The following is an 18,354-nucleotide window of genomic DNA, read 5'->3' on the forward strand; positions in this document are numbered from 1 at the left end:
TTACTAATCCACCGCCTTTATGTTTGTACTTTTCTCGCAATAAATGTAACATTACGATTATTAATGTCAGCATTTTCTTTGGAAACAGTGGTGAACTCATTAAGAACACTGCCAGGTGTTGCCAACCCCAGGTGTGAACCTAGTGGTTAGTGAGATGTAAATAACTCTTTATGGAAAATTTCCTGTTGAACGAATTAGCAAGTGCACACAAAGCCAAACTAGTTTCCTGCGATTAGCTTCATTGCACCGAGTTGCTTTTTTGTGCAGGTTGAATGAGAAAAAGTAGCATATGCCCCTCCTTTTAGGATATAAATCAGATTAGTCTCTACCTCATTGCCCTCTCCTTTCAAAGATAACTGTCGGCCTTTTCACCAAAGAAAATAAAAATTTAAAAAAAATGGGAAAAGATCCATGATGAAGTGCACATCAGGACACTTGATATGATTTTGCTGCCTTTCTCTGAGATGCCCACCCTGTTAGCAGTGATGAGTTTTGCCCAACTACTAAAATACTTGTCATAAAGTCTCTGCTTCTCCCATATCACTTGCTATTTAAAGGAATGGCATCTGGTGGCGGTTGGGGTTGGGAGGGGAAGCGAACAATACTTTCAGATTCTTGTTCAACAGCTGCTCGGTGGCTAGCAGCTGTTTGGAGGTTCCTTTCCTGGTTCAGATGCTGTTTTCCATTTCTCTTTCTGTAATCTTGGAAACAAATGTCAACATGATTATGAGAGAGAAAAAAGAAAGAAAAAAAAAGCAGCAGCATTTTGGGATCTCGGAGTCCAGATGAGCCAATCTGTTAGGCTACTGTGTGTGACTGCTGTTTGTTATTGCTGGATGCTGTCTTTAAAGACTCCAGAACCTTGAACAGTTTGCGTTTTCTCATGCATGTCACGGTGTCACTGATGACAAGGAGGACCCCCTCCCCCATCCCCATGGGTGACGGTGGTATTAAATATGTGGGCTCAAGAAGTAGGTTTGACTAATGCAGTTGACACTGGATAATTTTTCAGACAGCCATGTTTAACTTTTCTCTATAGCCCAGGTTTTTTCAGGAGGTGGACTGCATATTTTTCCTTCTTTGATGCTGCTGTGTGTCTAGGTACTGACTCATCATTTCAAGGAGATATGGTCGTATTGTGGATGTCTGTCACCCAGCTCTAAGGTCCTGGTCAAGTTACTTATCCTCCCCAGGAAAACATGGGTAATACTTTCAACCTCATAAGGTTGTGGTGAGTAATGCTTGAGACACTGTGTAATTATCTGTCAATTAATATTGAATATCGTGTGTGTTCATAAATGCCAGTGTCCCACTGTTTCAGTGGAATAGCAATCGATGCAATACAGTGCCAATTCAGGTTCTTCAGTAAATACACATTGATTTAAGATTAATTATGTTGTTGCTGTTGATAAGTTTACATTAATCATCTCAAGTGTCTTCCTTGCCCAATATTCTTAGCATCAGCAACACTACTCATGGAAAATACTCCCTGTGAGGGAGGAAGCCTGGCTGTGTTGCCCATGTAATTGCCCAGCTGCCATCCTGTCTGGACTTTGCCCATAATTTCTAGATAGATCTATGAAGTTGAGGAAAGTCTTTTTTTTTTTTTTATAATTCAGTTTCCTCATCTGTGGAATATGGGTATAATAATATTAATTATTATGAAAGGCCCTTTGACTTTGATATTGTAATAATCAATTTTGTGAAGCATAAGAAGAGAGAAAGAAGCAGCTTCACTAGAATCAGGCACTTAAACTCATCCCTCAGGCCAGTGCATTAGGCTTTCAACAAACAATCATTAAATGAACGGTGAGACAGAAGAGCCAGAATTTTTGTGTGCTAAGTTTAACTAGGAGTTCCCATGAATAGGTAATTTATAAGATTCTACCCTATATACTATAAACATAAATTCAGAAGAAATTGAAAATAATAGGTTCAGATTAGTCTTAGTAGAATTCAGTTTAATTATCTTAAGCTGGTGCTAGAAGGAAGTACAGTGTTTTTTGTTGTTGTTAGTGATTGATTGTTTGTTTTAATTCACAGAATAGTTCTGTATTTGCTATGGTCCAATGATAGCTCATTGAATCCTCATAGTAACCATGTAAGGGAGGTACTCTATCCTCGTTGTATAGAGAGGAAATAAAGGCATAGAAAGTTTAAGCACTTTGATCTCAGTCATACAGCTGGCATGACCATGGTAGTTGGGCTCAGGAGTCCATTCTTTTCTTTTTTTAAATTTCATTTTTATTCTATATTGGAGTACATTTGATTTACAATGTTTTGTTAGTTTCAGGTATACAGTAAAGTGATTCAATTACACATACATGTATATCCATTCTTTTTCAGATTCTTTTTCCATACAGGTTATTGCAGAATATTGAGTAGAGTTTCCTGTGCTAGACAGGAGGTCCTCGTTGATTATCTATTTTATATATAGTAGTGTGTGTGTTCATCCCAACCTCCTAATTTATCCCTCCCCACCAAGGAGTCCATTCTTAAGACATCCTTATGAGGTAACATACTGCCTGTCTATATTTCATGGATTGTTTTACATGATGGATATGTGAGAGAGAAGCAAAGCAGAGTGAGGAATAAAAATAATTTTGAAAACCACAGTCAAAAGGAATAAGATGGTAGTGCAATTGAGAAAAATGAAAAATTGAGGATTTACTGTAGTGAGTAAACTTTGGGCACAAAATAAATTTGCTCTAATGTAGCCCCCATCTCCTTTAACACCTTCACGTGTAATCCTCCTCCATACACACCATGATAGTGTCTTCTAAGGGAGAGTGTATTCTCTATCACTTCCTTTTCTCTATTCTTAATGCTCCTTCTATAGCCCCTGCCCCAATCCTATCCTTACATGCTTTTTCCCAAGACTGAGCTCAAAGGAATCCCACACAGTTGGGTAATTGCTTCTCCGTTGTTGTAGGGCCCTTTTTTGAAAACTTGATTGTAACAATAATACTATGTTGCCTAAAGATCACTTGTCTCTGAAAGTTCTATATTGTTGAAAATAATTAGCCATGAAAAAAGTAAGCCATGAAAAAGTAAGGTTCTCTGCAAGGGCTGAAGATGTTTTCTCTCCTGACTTAGCTTTTGAGACTTTCTATGTTAATTAAGGTTGGTAGTATCTCATAGTTATTCAGTCTTTCTCCATTCTGTGTTCTCTCTAGTGACAATCAAAAGAAAATATAGATTCTGAGATAAAACAGAAAACAAATAATCAAAAAAAATTCTCATATTTATAGAATGCATAAGTGATAGGATTAGATCCCAGCTGGATACACTTTGATGAAATATTCTTAGCAGTAAAAAGCTAATACTATGGATGACTTACAATATATTGAGCAGATGACTTGGCATGAAAAACAATCTTCAAAAACCATATTGCAATTACTAAACCTACCCGAAACCAAGTAACCTATCCATAATCTTACAGCTTCTAAAGAGTGGGACAAGGATTCAAACTCCACTTGATCCCAGAACTCAAGCTTTTTAATCTTCTTACTATAGAGCCTCCAGCTCTGCTTCTTCCTTTAAGATAAACGAGGGAAAAAAAGGGGGAAACACCCTTAATGTGAGATTCTGACTAGCATAAGAACCTAAAAGAGAATGTGTGGTTAAGGTCATAGATTGATTTATTTTTTCTCAAGGTGGGAAGGGGCAGAATGTAACTGGTGCTTTGGGCAGGGAAGCCTACAAAGGAGAGGGCAAGAGACAGAAATGAAGATGTTTACTAAGGAAGGGGCTACATGAGCAGGAAGGAACAGGAGTCCAACCTTTCTCTGCAAAACTGCAAATACTGCTAAAGTCCAACTATGATTTCCCTTATACCCAATAAACAGAAAGGAGCAAATGAATGGTTTGTGGGAGGGCTATGCATTCTTATTTTCAGCATTTCATATATATTCTATTAAGGAAACTAAAGACTTGTATTGTTTGCAACAAATAATTCAGGTTGTGCTATCTGTGCTTTAAACATCACAAAATAGCACTTCTGTATTGAGAAGCTGCCTTTCTCCAGTCAAATAAGGATTACTAGAGGCCATATGTTTAGATGAAGAAAGCAACATCTTAGGCGTTTGCTCTTCTAATCCTTGGGTAGAAAAGTCATTAATAAATTCTTTAGAAGCCTTTCTCTATTCTTCTCAGATCAAAGGTTATGTCCCACCGTAGGCCTATTGCATTTGGTGATTGCAAAACTAGAGGATGCAGGTGAGAAGTCAGTTCAAATAGCAGGACAGCTTATCTGTGACAGACTAGATGGTTAACCTCTAAGACTAAGATGCAAGTTTTTCATTCAGAGGGTGTAGAGGTTTCTCTTCACATGACTTTATAGTAAAATGGAGGAATGTCTGTTTTACAAAGAAATGTTTACCAAAGTCCCTACTTCTGCCATTATAGGCAAAGAGACATAGCCTGAATTTAGTCTCCAGAGTGACATCTGCATTTTGGAGGTTTATGTCACCATAAACTTGAGTCTAAGTGACAACAATGGGTCTACATAAATCAATTATCTTGAGCACCATTTTGCTTTAAATTCTTTGAGAAATGTCCTTATAAAGCCTCCCCTTCCTCACTGAGTAGAAAATAACAATGTGGCAAGGAAAAGTAGTTCTGCTAGTTCCAGCTGCAGGATTGGTCAGTGTCAGACTGTAATGGGACTTTTTCTTTTAACGTTTTGATGATGCTACCCATAGGTCAGCCTGTGCTTCAGTAATTGAGAAGTAGGGCCATTATTAGGCAAGCAGAAAGACAGGGTCCCAGGACTCTGAATGCACAGGGGTATAATATTTCAGGCATTAGGGCCCATGTCCTGTTGTCCTCAATACTCCCAGGTCCCTAGCACTTTACTATAGTACTTATACTTGTTTTTTTGTGTGTGTGACAAATGAACATGAGCCCTTGAATGGATCCCATTATGCCTATCTTGAGTTTAGCTCTGTTCCCTACTTGTCTCCTGCAGGATCACTCCCATGAAGTGGGATTGTCTGCTCCAGGGTAAAGCCAAGGGGATGCGGGGTGTGGGGGGTACCAATTTGAATTCCGTGGAAAAATAATGTTTTTTGAGCTGAGGTGCATCTTTCTCCTCCAATCAGAGGCTGGAAAGACCGAGGAAAAGTTATTTAAAGAGGTGATGCATTTTATGGGTATTATTAAGGACAACTTTATGTGTATTATTATTTTTTTAAAATACCCATTTGCTTGATGAAGCTAGACTGATTGTTTAACTTTTATTTTTTCAGTAATAAAGGACAGTAAGTATCAAAATGAGCAATTTGATTAGATGTCATTTATTTACAAGATAATCCTATTAAAACACCAATTTATTTAATCTTTCAGCATTCACACAGAATAATAATTACTATCCATCCAATTAATATTGCACATTATCTTATGTGGAGTAAAATAGAGCATTGAAAAGAAACATGTAAATAATGCTTAATGCCTTGCCAAGTTATTATTTAACATTTTTAAAGCAAATGGTATTAAGCTTTCCAAGAGTAGTGTTCTCCTATCTAAGTAAGATAATCTATAAAAGCACAACATTTGCTCAGAATGTTGTCTTTGTTCCTTAAGTCCCTAGGATATTCTTTAGGGCATAATTGCTGCAATGGGTAATTTTTCATAAATAGTATATGATGAATTCTATAGCATAGAGATGGAATTCATGTTTAAATATGCAGAAAGATAGACTAGGATGTAATGTTTGTTTCCAATTTGTTCTTTTCCAGCACAGCAGGACACTAATAATAGGGCAGGGAAAGGAGACAATGACTTCTCAAGATAGCTTCCAACTCTTGTTTTCTACTTACTATAATCTGAGGTGGCAAGGCAATTCAAACACAAAGGAATAATTGGGCAACAAAAATAATGTGTCCATGCCAAACATTCATATATTGGAAATTGTTATGACCTCTTCTGTCTTTTGGCAAACATTACCCCACTTGGACTCATTTTCCTATGGTTGGTCTTCTGTATGTCTATAGACTATCAGGGGCTGCTAGAAAATGCCTAGTTGTCCTCAAGCTAATTGTGCATGAAAGTCGTGGCAGAAGAGTGTACCAGACTAGGACACTCCCCATGGTGGTTTCTTCCAATTTTTTTTTTTTTTTTGATATGAGTCTACTATATGACCTTAAGCAAACACAGAACTTCCTTGGCTGCCTCCATTCATTTATCCTAGCCAGAGCCGGTTATGGGGACATAAGAGTCTTCTATTCTGATGAGGGAAGAAAATAAATAAGCATGTGAATATTTAAATAAGCCATCAGTTCCTGCCCTGAAGGAAATAAAGTTGCTACTCTGAGAATACAAAGGGGAGATCTCTTTGAGACAGTGTATTTCAGTAAAGAATCGATTAGAAACACCTAAGTATAGAAACAGTGGTATCAAAATTATGACCTGATATTATCAGATAAACTTCCCTCAAGAGTTTGTTGTAAGAATGATACGAGGTCAGAGTTATGGAAGGGCATTAAAAAAAATTGAAAATGAGGAGTACCCATTGTGGCTACCAATCCGACTAGCATCTGTGAGGATGTGGGTTTGATCCTTGGCCCTGCTCAATGGTTTATGGATCCAGCCTTGCTATGAGCTCTGGTGTAGGTCTGTAGGTCGCAGATGAGGCTCGGAGCTGGTGTTGCTGTGGGTGTGGTGTAGGCTGACAACTGCAGCTCCGATTTGACCCCTAGTCTGTGGACTTCCATGTGCTTCAGGTACAGCCCTAAAAAGAAAAAAAAAATTCAAAATTAAATATAAATGTGCAGTGCTATGAATATTTAAAAGGGAATGAAAAGATGGCTTTCCTTCCCTGTTACTCAGAGGCCAATTTGCCTATGACCAGTTTTAATCTTCTGCAAGGGTAGAAAAGGAAACGGGACAGGATTGACGAAGTTACCGTAAATCCAAGAACTTTGTTTGATAAAGCAATTTGGCACAACACATGACCACCTAGGGCCTAGCTCTGTTACTCTAGTTGATTAAATCATTTGGTCGCATGTTACTTTTTAATATCCTAAAATCCATTTTAATATAGCCACATGCGATTTTTCATATTCCTGAATTTTATCATAGAGTTATTTAAGTTTTTAAAGATTTAATAAACACCAATATAGAAAGCCAAGCAGAAGCACAAAAACATTTTTCTCTAACAGCAGGGCCCATTTAATTTAATCTTGGAATACATGATTTATCCTTAAAGAGAGATACTGTTAGGAAAAAAATGAGAAACATTGTTCATGGCCATATGTTATTGTAAAACAGCATATTTGAATATTTTAAAGACACTAAATTTGGTCCAAGTCGAAGTAGGCTTTTTTCTTTTGTTGACAGTCTGAAGCATATGCTGGGAACATGAGCCATAATTAAGCAGTAAGACACAACAGGGTGTGTGTGTTGTGCTGGGAATAGGCCATGTACTGGGTGTGTAACATGTGCAGCCAAGAAGGGAGAAGCCCACAGCCACCGTGGTGGTGGCGGGATTCCAACCCAGCATATGAGCATATGCCTTTCAGCAGGCTTTTGCCGTATTAACAGGCCCTTATTATGAATCATGTTACTTTATTCTACAAGAGCATTTTAAATCATTATACTTTGGGCCAAAACCAGGAAAATGCAAATTCCACAATGAAACCTCTTCTTTTCCTTGGTATGTTAAAGGGTCTGCTTGACATCATTTCCTATGTGTTTCTAGCAGGCTTCCATTGGGGATGTCATTTTTATATGAAATGCCAACATAGACAACTGGAAAGATGGAGGTGATTTGGACCCAAAAGGGTAGTAGTGTTCACTCAGAATTAAACCTTGAACACTTCCTTGCAATTGAAAACTGAAGTCATTTGTTTTGTCTCTCCAATTTCAGGAAATAGGTTTTACCCTCCAAAGTTCTTAAACAAGAGGAGCATCAATCTTGTCCCAAGGATCCTTTGAGGTTTAAAAAAACAGTGCCTAATTTAAGAGAACAGAGCACGTATCAAATTCACCATTTTCTTGTCCCATTTAGGAGTTACGTTTTGAGAAGTGGACAAAAAGTGATGTTGCCTTTTACTCTTGTTAACAATGCAATGTTGGTTTTCAGAGTTGGAAAATGTCATTGGCAAATTACTGGTCTTTCAACCAGCTTATTTTTAAATGCACTGTGGCAAGGGAGACTTTTTGAGATGAGAAGCCAAGGAATGCCCTGCAGGCGAAAGGCACCACTGGTATTCTGACAGAGAGATGTCTATCTAATACATAAATTCTGACCAGGCTGACAGTGGGTAGAATAAAGCACATACACTTTGAAAGAAAATCAGATCCAGTCTGGGTTGCAGAGTATTTTTTAAGTTATATATTTTTGTTCAGTTGAGAATGCCCAGAATTAAATGAAACATATTTGTAACCAATTACAGCAGGTAAAATGTCAGTACCCATTGAGATTGGATGAACAATAACTCTGATATGACCTGGCCTGAGAAAGTTAAATTATAAAATTCTTGTAGAAGTTGTTGAATTGCAAGAATCTGTCATAAAAAAGAGAAAGAGAAAAGAAACGGAATAAAAGATCCCACTGTATCAGAAATTTATATTCTACTGTATTGAATTTTCTAGAATATTTTCACACTTTTTATAGTAAAGCTCTTATCCTATTTTCATAGTTTAAAATCTTAGGGTTTTTAGTTCAAGTTATATCTTATCTGCAACATACAAAATTTATACAAATGTAAGTAAGGAATGATTCCTTTTCTCAAGAAGTTTAACATTTAGGAAAACCGATTAGAATATTCACAGGGGATTGTGATGTCAGGAAGAAGTAGGTCAAGTGCCCTAAGAAACAGAGACAAGAATTCAAAGGAGAGAACTATTACTCTGTTTGGGGAAGTAAGGAGGGGTTCTTTGGAGGGAGCTATATTTGAGGTGGTAATTCAGGTGTGGGTGGGCTAGGCATAAATAACTCATGGGAGGTAAGCTGGGCTGCGTGGTCAGATAAGATTTGTTGCAACAGAGTGACTATAGGGTGTAGTAACTGGGCCCAGTTTGCCTTAGAAATTGGTGGCTTGGAAGGTTAAAATGTCATAGAAGCAAGGCTTTTGAGACCATTGCTTCTGATCATCTCCTTTTCAGAGGAAAACTCCAATCCCCCAGATTTGTGGGTGGCTGAAAGATACAGTTAGAAGTAACCCAAACCTGAATGCCAATTTGCTGACTTCACAGTTCACTGCTTTCTTCATGTGTTGAACTGATTTGAAAGGCAGAATGAGGATGTATTTTATTTTAGCAGCAGTGGAAACCTATGAAGAATTCTGCGAGTAGGATGAGAGAAGCACTAAAGGAAGATACTTCAATAGCTGTATGTGGGAAAGATTGACCACATTGGTCAGACTGTGTTAATTCAAAAAAACATTAAACATATTCATGGAGATAGAAACATAGTAGATTAATGAGGGGACATTTTGAGTACGTGGGGGTGTACTTTTATATAAATCATGAAATACAGAAGGTAGTTTTCATACCCAGGGAATCAATGATAAGTCCACTAGAGAATGTTAATTTTCTCAGGCTTGGAGAAAACCTCTCCACACATATGTATTTCTGTCTCCTCTCTCTAATGTCAGTCATGGTCTGAGAAAAATAATATAATATAATATAATATAATATAATATAATATAATATAATATAATATAAGTGATCAGAGAGAAATAGGGAAATGGAGAAATGGGTAGGTACGTTTGTTCTTAGATGCCTCTATTTGTCATTGTTGATTAAAAAAAGAAAATTAGTCATTAGGAGAGGGAGTAAAATAGTTAACAATCATGAGTACGTAAAAAACCAAAAGAAAATCCAGACTAAGATTTTGGACTTGAGGAAAATAAATTATCTGTATCTGGTATACGAGGAGAAAAAAAACTTCATGGCAAGTATCCCATTAGAGGAATACTTGGGTGATAGTATCAACATCATAATAGTAAATAACATGGCCATTTGATAAAGTAAACATATTTCTATCAAAATTTGTGTTTTAAGTGAGAGCCTGAGTAGCCAGTCTCTTGAACTTCTGTCAAATGGCCAAGTGTGAGTTAACCTGGCTCTTTCCTTCCCACAGATGGCCTCAGTCTGGAGAGAAACAGGTGTAACACACTGTGTAATGTGACCCCCTTCCTTTCTTTGTAGTGTTGTGGTTGCAACTGATGGGTATTCCTAGTTGAAGACAACACAGGAGGAGGTCTAAATCTTTTATGGGCAGGAAGGCCATGCGCATAAGCAAATAATTAAGAAGACAAACTGAAATGAATAAACTGAAAAAAGGAAAGATCACGTTTTGCAAAATAGCTACTTTTAGTAGGGCGGATAAGTAGGTCTATCATCATGGAAATGTTGTTCCTGCACAACGTTAGCTTTTCTTCTACTATTGCAGACTGGAAAATAAAATTTCCTCTGGAAAATATGGGAAATTTGTTTGTTCTTTATTCACGATAATTGAGCCTGAAAATTTCAAGTAACACTGCTCAGGTGGAAAATGCCACCAAAAACACAAGGCAAGTCTATTTCAAGCGGCAGATGTGAAGCATTTGCTCATCAAAATGTACCTTTCAAATACAGCTTAAAACATAAACAGGAAGATGGGAAGGGTTAATCACATTTCTTTATCTTTTATATTATTTCATATTTGTCTAACTTTAGCACAGGCATCAAAGGCTTATTGCTTAGATTCTTAAACGTGAATTTATTTGAGGAATATGTAAAACAATGTACTTTATGACCATAAAAATTTAGGGACATTTTTGTGATAGCATGGGTAATTCCATGGAATTCTTTATTCACAGTGAACTTTAAGTTGCTCAAGTATAAATGGACGAAAGTTTGGAGGAACCTGGCTTAGACAACAGGAAGGATGTTCAGATACTGTAGTGATGATAATAGCTGATATTTATTAGTGGTTACTACGTGCCTAGTGTTCTCTGATGCTTCATATGCATACTTCAACTGGACATAGCCTGCAGTTAAGGTTAATTTTTATTTGCTGTCTGGTAATCCTGCCCATTTTAGAAGTAAGACAATAGAAGTTAAAGAACTTTCCCCAAATTAGAGTTGTTAAGAAGTAAGCTGGGCCTGGAACCAAGATCTTTTTTACTTCCATGCCTGTATTTCAAGTTTTATGCTATAATTTATTGTGCTATAATGAAACAACCCAAAAGTTCCTTGGGCAGAAAGATTTAATGACAAAACTATGGGCAGAATTTATCTCATTGACAATGGCTCTCAAATACTCTTAGAATGAAGAAAAGTGTGTTTTAGGGTTTTTTTTTTGCATTTAGATTTGACATTTGTATTGTGCCTTTGTAGAAGGATAAGTTTCTCTTCAACTTGATTTGAATAGACACAATAATCACGACTGTTTAACTTGGGCATAATCAGGAATGTAAAGTTTATACAGAGAATGAGTAGAAACTCCTTTGAGAGAAATGGAGAAATAGGAATAGACTTCTACAAATATTATAAAGAAGTACATTCTTCCCATAAGCCCCCTTAGATTATCTTACATAAAATATATTATTAATAATAAATTACTCATTATGTGCCTTCAATATGACCAGCAGTGAACCACAAATTGTAGAGTTAAAAGGCTGGTTATAAAGTACAGTTACTGTCCCCATGAAACTCAAGAGAGAGATACAGATGAGTCAACATAAGGCGTTAGATGGCAGAGGGGTAAAATGATGGACTCCAGGGCCAGACCATCTGGATTTAATTTCCTGCTCTCTCACTTACCAGTTGTATATGTCTCTATGATCCTCATCTGTAAAATGGGCATAATGATACTACTACTAACTTCTGTTGAGAAATACAATTGAAAAAAAAACCTGTCAATCCATAAAACCTCTCCACAAAGGTAGAAGAAAAAGAAAAAAACAGTTTTATAGTCAGACAAGCATTAAACCAGAACACACATCTCAAGCAATCCACTAAAGATGTTACAAAGACAGACAGAAATCTTACCCTTTTTGGAGCCCAACAGATATAACTCATTACATACACCTACTCAAGATTGACAATAACTAGTCCTCAAATAAGAGGACTTGACAGCACTGTTGCTCACACATAGTTCAACCTAAATTTGTCTTGTCATCGGGGTCACTGCCTGAGTTGGTTAATTGGCTTTCTCTAAAGGAAAAATAAATTTCTCCTGTTTTTACAAGAGGATGTAGTTTCACAGCTTGGAACAGCAGGCCCCTGGAGGCTAGGCTCCTACCCTCCCAGGAAGACTGAGACTTAGGGCAACTATCTTCCTGGATGAATGCATTTAAAGGAGGTGGTTCCAAGGCCTTGAAAAAGACATCCCTGGCTCCCAGAGCTGGAATAAAGCTGGTTTAGCTTTCTAAAAATTATGCATATATTTCATCCAAGGAGACAAGGAATTTATTACGAGTTTATAAAGTAAATTCTATACCAAAAGGAGGGAGGAGTCTCTCTTCTGCTTTGAACAGGGAGAAGAAAGCCTCTTACTGTTAATTTGCATTTTCCCTCACATTTAACAAATATGAAGGCATTTGGGTCAGTGACTGGGCTATTTTAAATGCTGTACAATAGCACTGTTATTATCATTACCATGTATTACCATATATGTGTGTGTGTGTGTGTGTGTGTGTGTATACAATCAATGATAGTATCATTGGTTGGTTATTTATTTTTGTATAATCATTGGTATCTATTGAATAGTTAGAGAAAAGCCCCTCAAAAGATGTGGTTGTCAGAGTCATCAGAAAGATGTTAAAAACCAGGGCTCTAAGTGGGCTAATAAGTAATAATCGGGTGTTTATAGAGAAGGGAGAGAGACATATTACAGAAAGGGGGATGGAATTTTCAAATTTGTATCAAAACATGAATATCTGCTAGGAGGTTAGAGTGAAAGAATGTAAATAATGAGTCTGACCTGATGGAAAGTCTGTGTTTGAGAATAATGAGAACAATAATGTTGAAAATTTTTGGTAAGAGATATTTATGGAAATCTTTTAATATGAAATTTAAATTTGATGAAATGAGAGAGTACCATCTAGGAGATGGCAGAGGAAGAGAATAATGTGCTACCTTTCAGGGGAGTGAGTATAAAATGAATTTCATGAAAGCAGAATTATCCACCAATATGTTAATTGTACCATGTGACTAAATAAGGTCCCAGCTAAGATGGTGGTAGAGGAAATGGAATGGAAGAAAAAAAAATACCTTCAGTATCAGCATGAAGGAACGGAAGGAATTGGAATAACAGAAAAATGTTCAGCCTAGAAGACAACCTAAGGAGCAATAGCTTCAGAAAAAAATACCGGATAGCAAACAATGGCATTTCTTCATGTTCAAAAAGAGCTGAAAATGAAAAGAGAGGAATAGGACAAAAGTTACAAAAAGAAGAACAAATCCAGGTATCAGACTTTAATTGGCGTTACTGTATGGATTGACCAGTTAAATGAGACAAATAGTAAATTTATAAATATAAACACAGCAGGCCTTCCCTACCCACCAATGTGGAGAGCCAAACACACCGTGCCACTTTATGACTTCAGCAGCTGCAGATTTTGGTATTCATTGGTCCTGGAACCAATCCCCTGTGGATACCAAGGGATGACAGTATAAACCCACATTTTAAAGTCTTCTTCACTGATTCCTAGGTGTCTATCACAAAGCCTTTCGTATGTTCACACATACACCCCCTTCTCCAAAACTAGCACCTGAGAAGTTAGATACAGTTGTTGAAATGAATAACAAGAAAGATGGGGGGGAGAGGTGAGTGCTTAGGAGTTATATAACCATTTTATTTATTCACAACATGCGTTTGTGGTCACATTGAGAACAAACATTATGGTTTTTTCGTTTGTTTGTTTGTTTCAATCATCATTTTAACTTAGGGCCAATCACTTGGTCTGGTGTTGGTTCTCCATCAAGGATTGTTAAACTGAACTGCATAGTTGAAATAATGGCATAAGAAGCATGTTAATTGCTGAGAATTACTGCTCAGGAAGGAGTTGTAGGGGAGCAAAGCTGACATTTCCAGCAACACCAAGGGCAACATGGATATGTAGTGGGTTAGTGCTCTATGGTTATTCATATCCTACAGGAGAGTTATAGCAGAATATGGATAGAATCAGAGAAAACTGAGAGTGCCATTAATACAAACTTAGGATTTGTATGAAGTACTCAGTCGAATGTCAAAAGAAGGAAGAGGTTTTCTTTGAAAAACTATAATATAACCTTCACCCCATTCAACTCTCTATTTGCAATTTAAGGGAATTTCTCTGTCACTCTTCCCAGCAATTGTAGGTACCTCATTAAGCTGCCTCTAAATTATATTGTATGAATATTTTATGAAGCAATTTTGTTCATCTAATCATCATATTGAGATTGATTAAAGAGAAGAGAAAGACTGGTTCCTTTCAGATAGCTGTACTATTTGTTGTCGGGGTTTTTTTTTTTTTTTTTTTTTAAAGGAACTTTTCCTTTGCTCTACAGAATTGGATTTCATTATCCTAAGCACATGCATGCCTAATTCAGAATTTCTGCCTATTTGAATTGGCAAATTCAGTACTGGTTTCTAACAATGAAGTCTCAGAGGAATGTTCCCTTTTCACATTGCCAATTTATTTTTCTTTCTATCTTGGGGGGGAGAAAATGTCATGATGCCAAAGTGCCAAAGGCTTTGGGAAATCATCCATCCTATACAGAGAAGTTCAAACTCTTAAAATTTTTATAAGGAACTGTCCTCCTTGCTAAGAAGAGTGAGAATCTTCAGCCTGAGATATGAGATATATGGTTAGTACTCAAGATGGCATTTCTTTTCCAATTTTAATAACCCTGTGCAGCCTTTTAATTATTTCTCTTTTTATTTAGGGACAGGGGTGTAATTTTATATCTAAAAATCAAAAAGAAAACAAATCAGGAAGAGGCAGAGGCAGCAACTTTTATTATCTGTTAGTATTGAGAGAAATTGAATAGGAAGAGGAAATTTTTTTTTTCAAAAAAACATTGTTTTAATCCCAATACAAAGTAAAATTCCTTCCATTGTTAACCTGGACCTAGTCTAGTATTTAAAAGCACCTAACATTTTTCTGGATGGGCATTCTTCAGCGTGAGAGACATGGTCAATATTCAAGATGGCATTTCTTTTCCTATTTTAATAACCCTGTGCAGCCTTTTAATTATTCCTCTTTGTTTAGGGACAGTGGTGTAATTTTATATCTAAAAATCAAAAAGAAAACAAACCAGGAAGAGGCAGAGGCAGCAACTTTATTATCTTTAAATTTTCCTTGAGATTTATTTTGTCACTAATAGTGATTTTAAATTGGGGGTGAATGCTTTTTCTTCATCTTCTGGGGAATTAAAACAAAACTGAGGAAGGAATGTACCATGTACTTAGTTGTCTAGAACTCATCTGGTTTGTGATACTTTCCTGGATCTATCTTTTCAAGGAATTATTCAGAAACTACAACATGTGCAGTGGAGGGTAAATAGAGTGAAAGATGTAAATCTGTCAGGGATCTGATAATGTTACCAAGGAGAAGAGAAGGCTTTGGGACAACTTGGTAAGTAAGTTAAAAATATGTGTTGGGTTACCAGTTGGAAGCAATGCTATTTCTTTGGAGCACAGAGCACAGGGAAGCATGTGTGTAGTATGGGTAGGTACATTTATAAAGAGTACACTGAAGAGTAAACTTAATAAATTTGAATATACAGAACTGCGGCGAATACAATCAGTGAGTTCTGTATCTTTGGCAGCTGGTAGAACAAAGATGCTTTCTACAGAACTCTTACAACCTTTGAAAAGAGGTCAGTATCTATAAAATTTTAAATTCATTTTAATGAAATATAAATAATATTACTTTTTAATAACATAGTACAAAAGAATATTTGATCATATATATGATAAATATATTGCTTATATTCATAAATATATATATTTGCTTATAGGATTTTAGAGTCTATGACCATAAGTTTTAATAATTTATTTAAATATAAACATATAGGGAGTTCCCTGGTGTCTAGTGCTTAGAATTCAAATGTAAACATATATAGATATATATTTGTTTGCTAAACTGTCTTTTATAATTATGAGAACATTATATTGGTTGTTTATAACATTATTATCATTTCAAGTTACAATCTTTTTCTTCTTTCTGAGGCCCTCTCTGGTAATGATTGACCATGTGAAAGGCAGTTACTCAGTCTCTACTAACACTTGCTTTCCTCACCAGAGAGTATTTTTAGGCTCAGATTGCCTTATTTTATATGTTTTTGCCTATGGAGATATACCCTGAGCTAATTTGTTTGTATCATCATGACTTTCTAATAAGTTATAAAAGAAAAATAAAATTAATAGGGTCAGAATTTTCTTAAGGAGCATCTAAAAGTGCTCCTGTTTTAGTTTTACCTGTTTAGTTTTATCTGTTAAGTATATGATTTTTTGTTACTTGATAGCTCACATTTCTAGGGTGTTTCTGCATGAAACAAGCAGTCCTGTATTTTGCTACACGGGGGTAACATTCCTATGCTGTTTGCATGGGTGTCAACTCAGAACACAAATGAAAACAAACAAAATAGAAGCAAAAGATATTGGCCCAGATTCTAATTATTTCATAGTTGAATGTGTCATCGAAATCTGAGCCTAAGAACTATCAGAATTCCCACCCATGAGATGTGTGAAACCTGGGTGACATAACCTTCCAGCTGCAGAGTTAAAGAACTATGTGAGAGGACTGATTTCAGAAACTCATCAGCCTACATTTGGAGATGACTTCCCTGAAATATAAATGTTCTCATCACAGATATTTACTGACTTTACAATATGTAGGATAGTCTGCCAGATGTTAAGAATCAAAGAGGTGTATGAGAGTGGTTTATTGGGTTAAAAAACTGATACAGTGTCCATGAGGCATGAAGGTTCAATCCCTGGCCTTGCTCAGTGGCTTAAGGATCTGGTGTTGCCGCAAGCTGCAGTGTAGATTGAAAATGCAGCTTGGATCCCACATTGCTGTGGCTGTGGCATAGGCCCAGCTGGAGCTCCGATTCCACCCCTATCCCAGGAACTTCCATATGCCACAGGTGAGGCTGTAAAAAGGAGGGAAGAAAGAGGTGTATTATTCCCTGCCACCGAAAGGTGTACAAATTCAATTCTGTGGTTAATGATGTGGAGAGAGAACTGAGTCTCTTCTTTTTGTGAGTGTGTGGGTTTGTGTGTGTGTGTGTGTGTGTGTGTGTGATAGAGAGAGGAGATAGTAAGTTACATTTTAGGCTTATATGAGTTTTAAAGCAAAATGGTAGTACATGTAGATTTAGGAGTCCTGATGGTAGAGAAGTTGAGGGCTAGGGCTCATATTTGAGGGTCATTTAAGTAGAAGTGGATCATGAAACTCGAAGAAAAAATGGCAAACAATATACAAGGGCTGTCTCTTTCTACGGCTAACAGGAGAATGGATGTAGCTTGTCAAATATCTGTCAACCTCAGCTGAAATATCAAATATCTCAAGACTAAAGAATGCTAATATATTGAGAAGTAATCCCTGCTTCCCTCCACATCGGCTTTCTCTGTAGCATTATGAGCCACCTCAAGTCTACTGATGAAGCTGTATTATTCTATCGAGGAATCCTCTTTAGATTACAAATCAGCCTACAGTGGCTCCCTCAGAGTCACTCTAAAGGTCTGATTCCTTCATCTTCAGAAGGCATTTAAAAAGGCAAGTCCTTTCTCAAAAGCAAATACCTTCTTATATGCATCACTTTCCCCATGCTGCAGAGCCCCCACTACTCAAGCTCTAGAAGAAAACTTGAGGGAAAAATACCCACCCTCACTCAGGCACAAGTGAGCTTAGCTGCTTATTTATTAGTGTAACATTCTGTGTTTAAGTGCCCACTAAGCCTTCAATGGAAATGTTACACTTGTCATTTATGTGATTTGACATTTCCCAACCCAAAGAGAAAAATGACAGCTTATTTAGAGGTTTAAAAAAAAGTAATGATACTTCGTGAGTATATCTAGATAAACAACAACAACAAAAATACCACTGCATATTTATGTAAATACTGAGAAATATATTAGGCTCAAAGATTAGGATTAAAAGAAATATTAGAACCTGACTTATAGCTACGTATTTAAATTACGAAGAAAATTATTATAACTTTGGTGTGCTTATGTGAGTTTCAGTAGAAGTCTTTGTGATTTGAGAAACTATTCATCTTACTTAGATTTGTTTTACTTTATTATATCCAAGATTTTATGGCAAAGAACACTAAAAAACAAAGTTTTGTGTATAGTACAAACGTAATTTCTGGTGAATCAGTGTATTCTAGATTTAGCCATGGCTGTAATCCAGTTCCCCCATGATAAGG

The sequence above is a fragment of the Phacochoerus africanus genome, chromosome 3 (assembly GCF_016906955.1).
Source record: "Phacochoerus africanus isolate WHEZ1 chromosome 3, ROS_Pafr_v1, whole genome shotgun sequence".
Classification (NCBI taxonomy): Eukaryota; Metazoa; Chordata; class Mammalia; order Artiodactyla; family Suidae; genus Phacochoerus; species Phacochoerus africanus.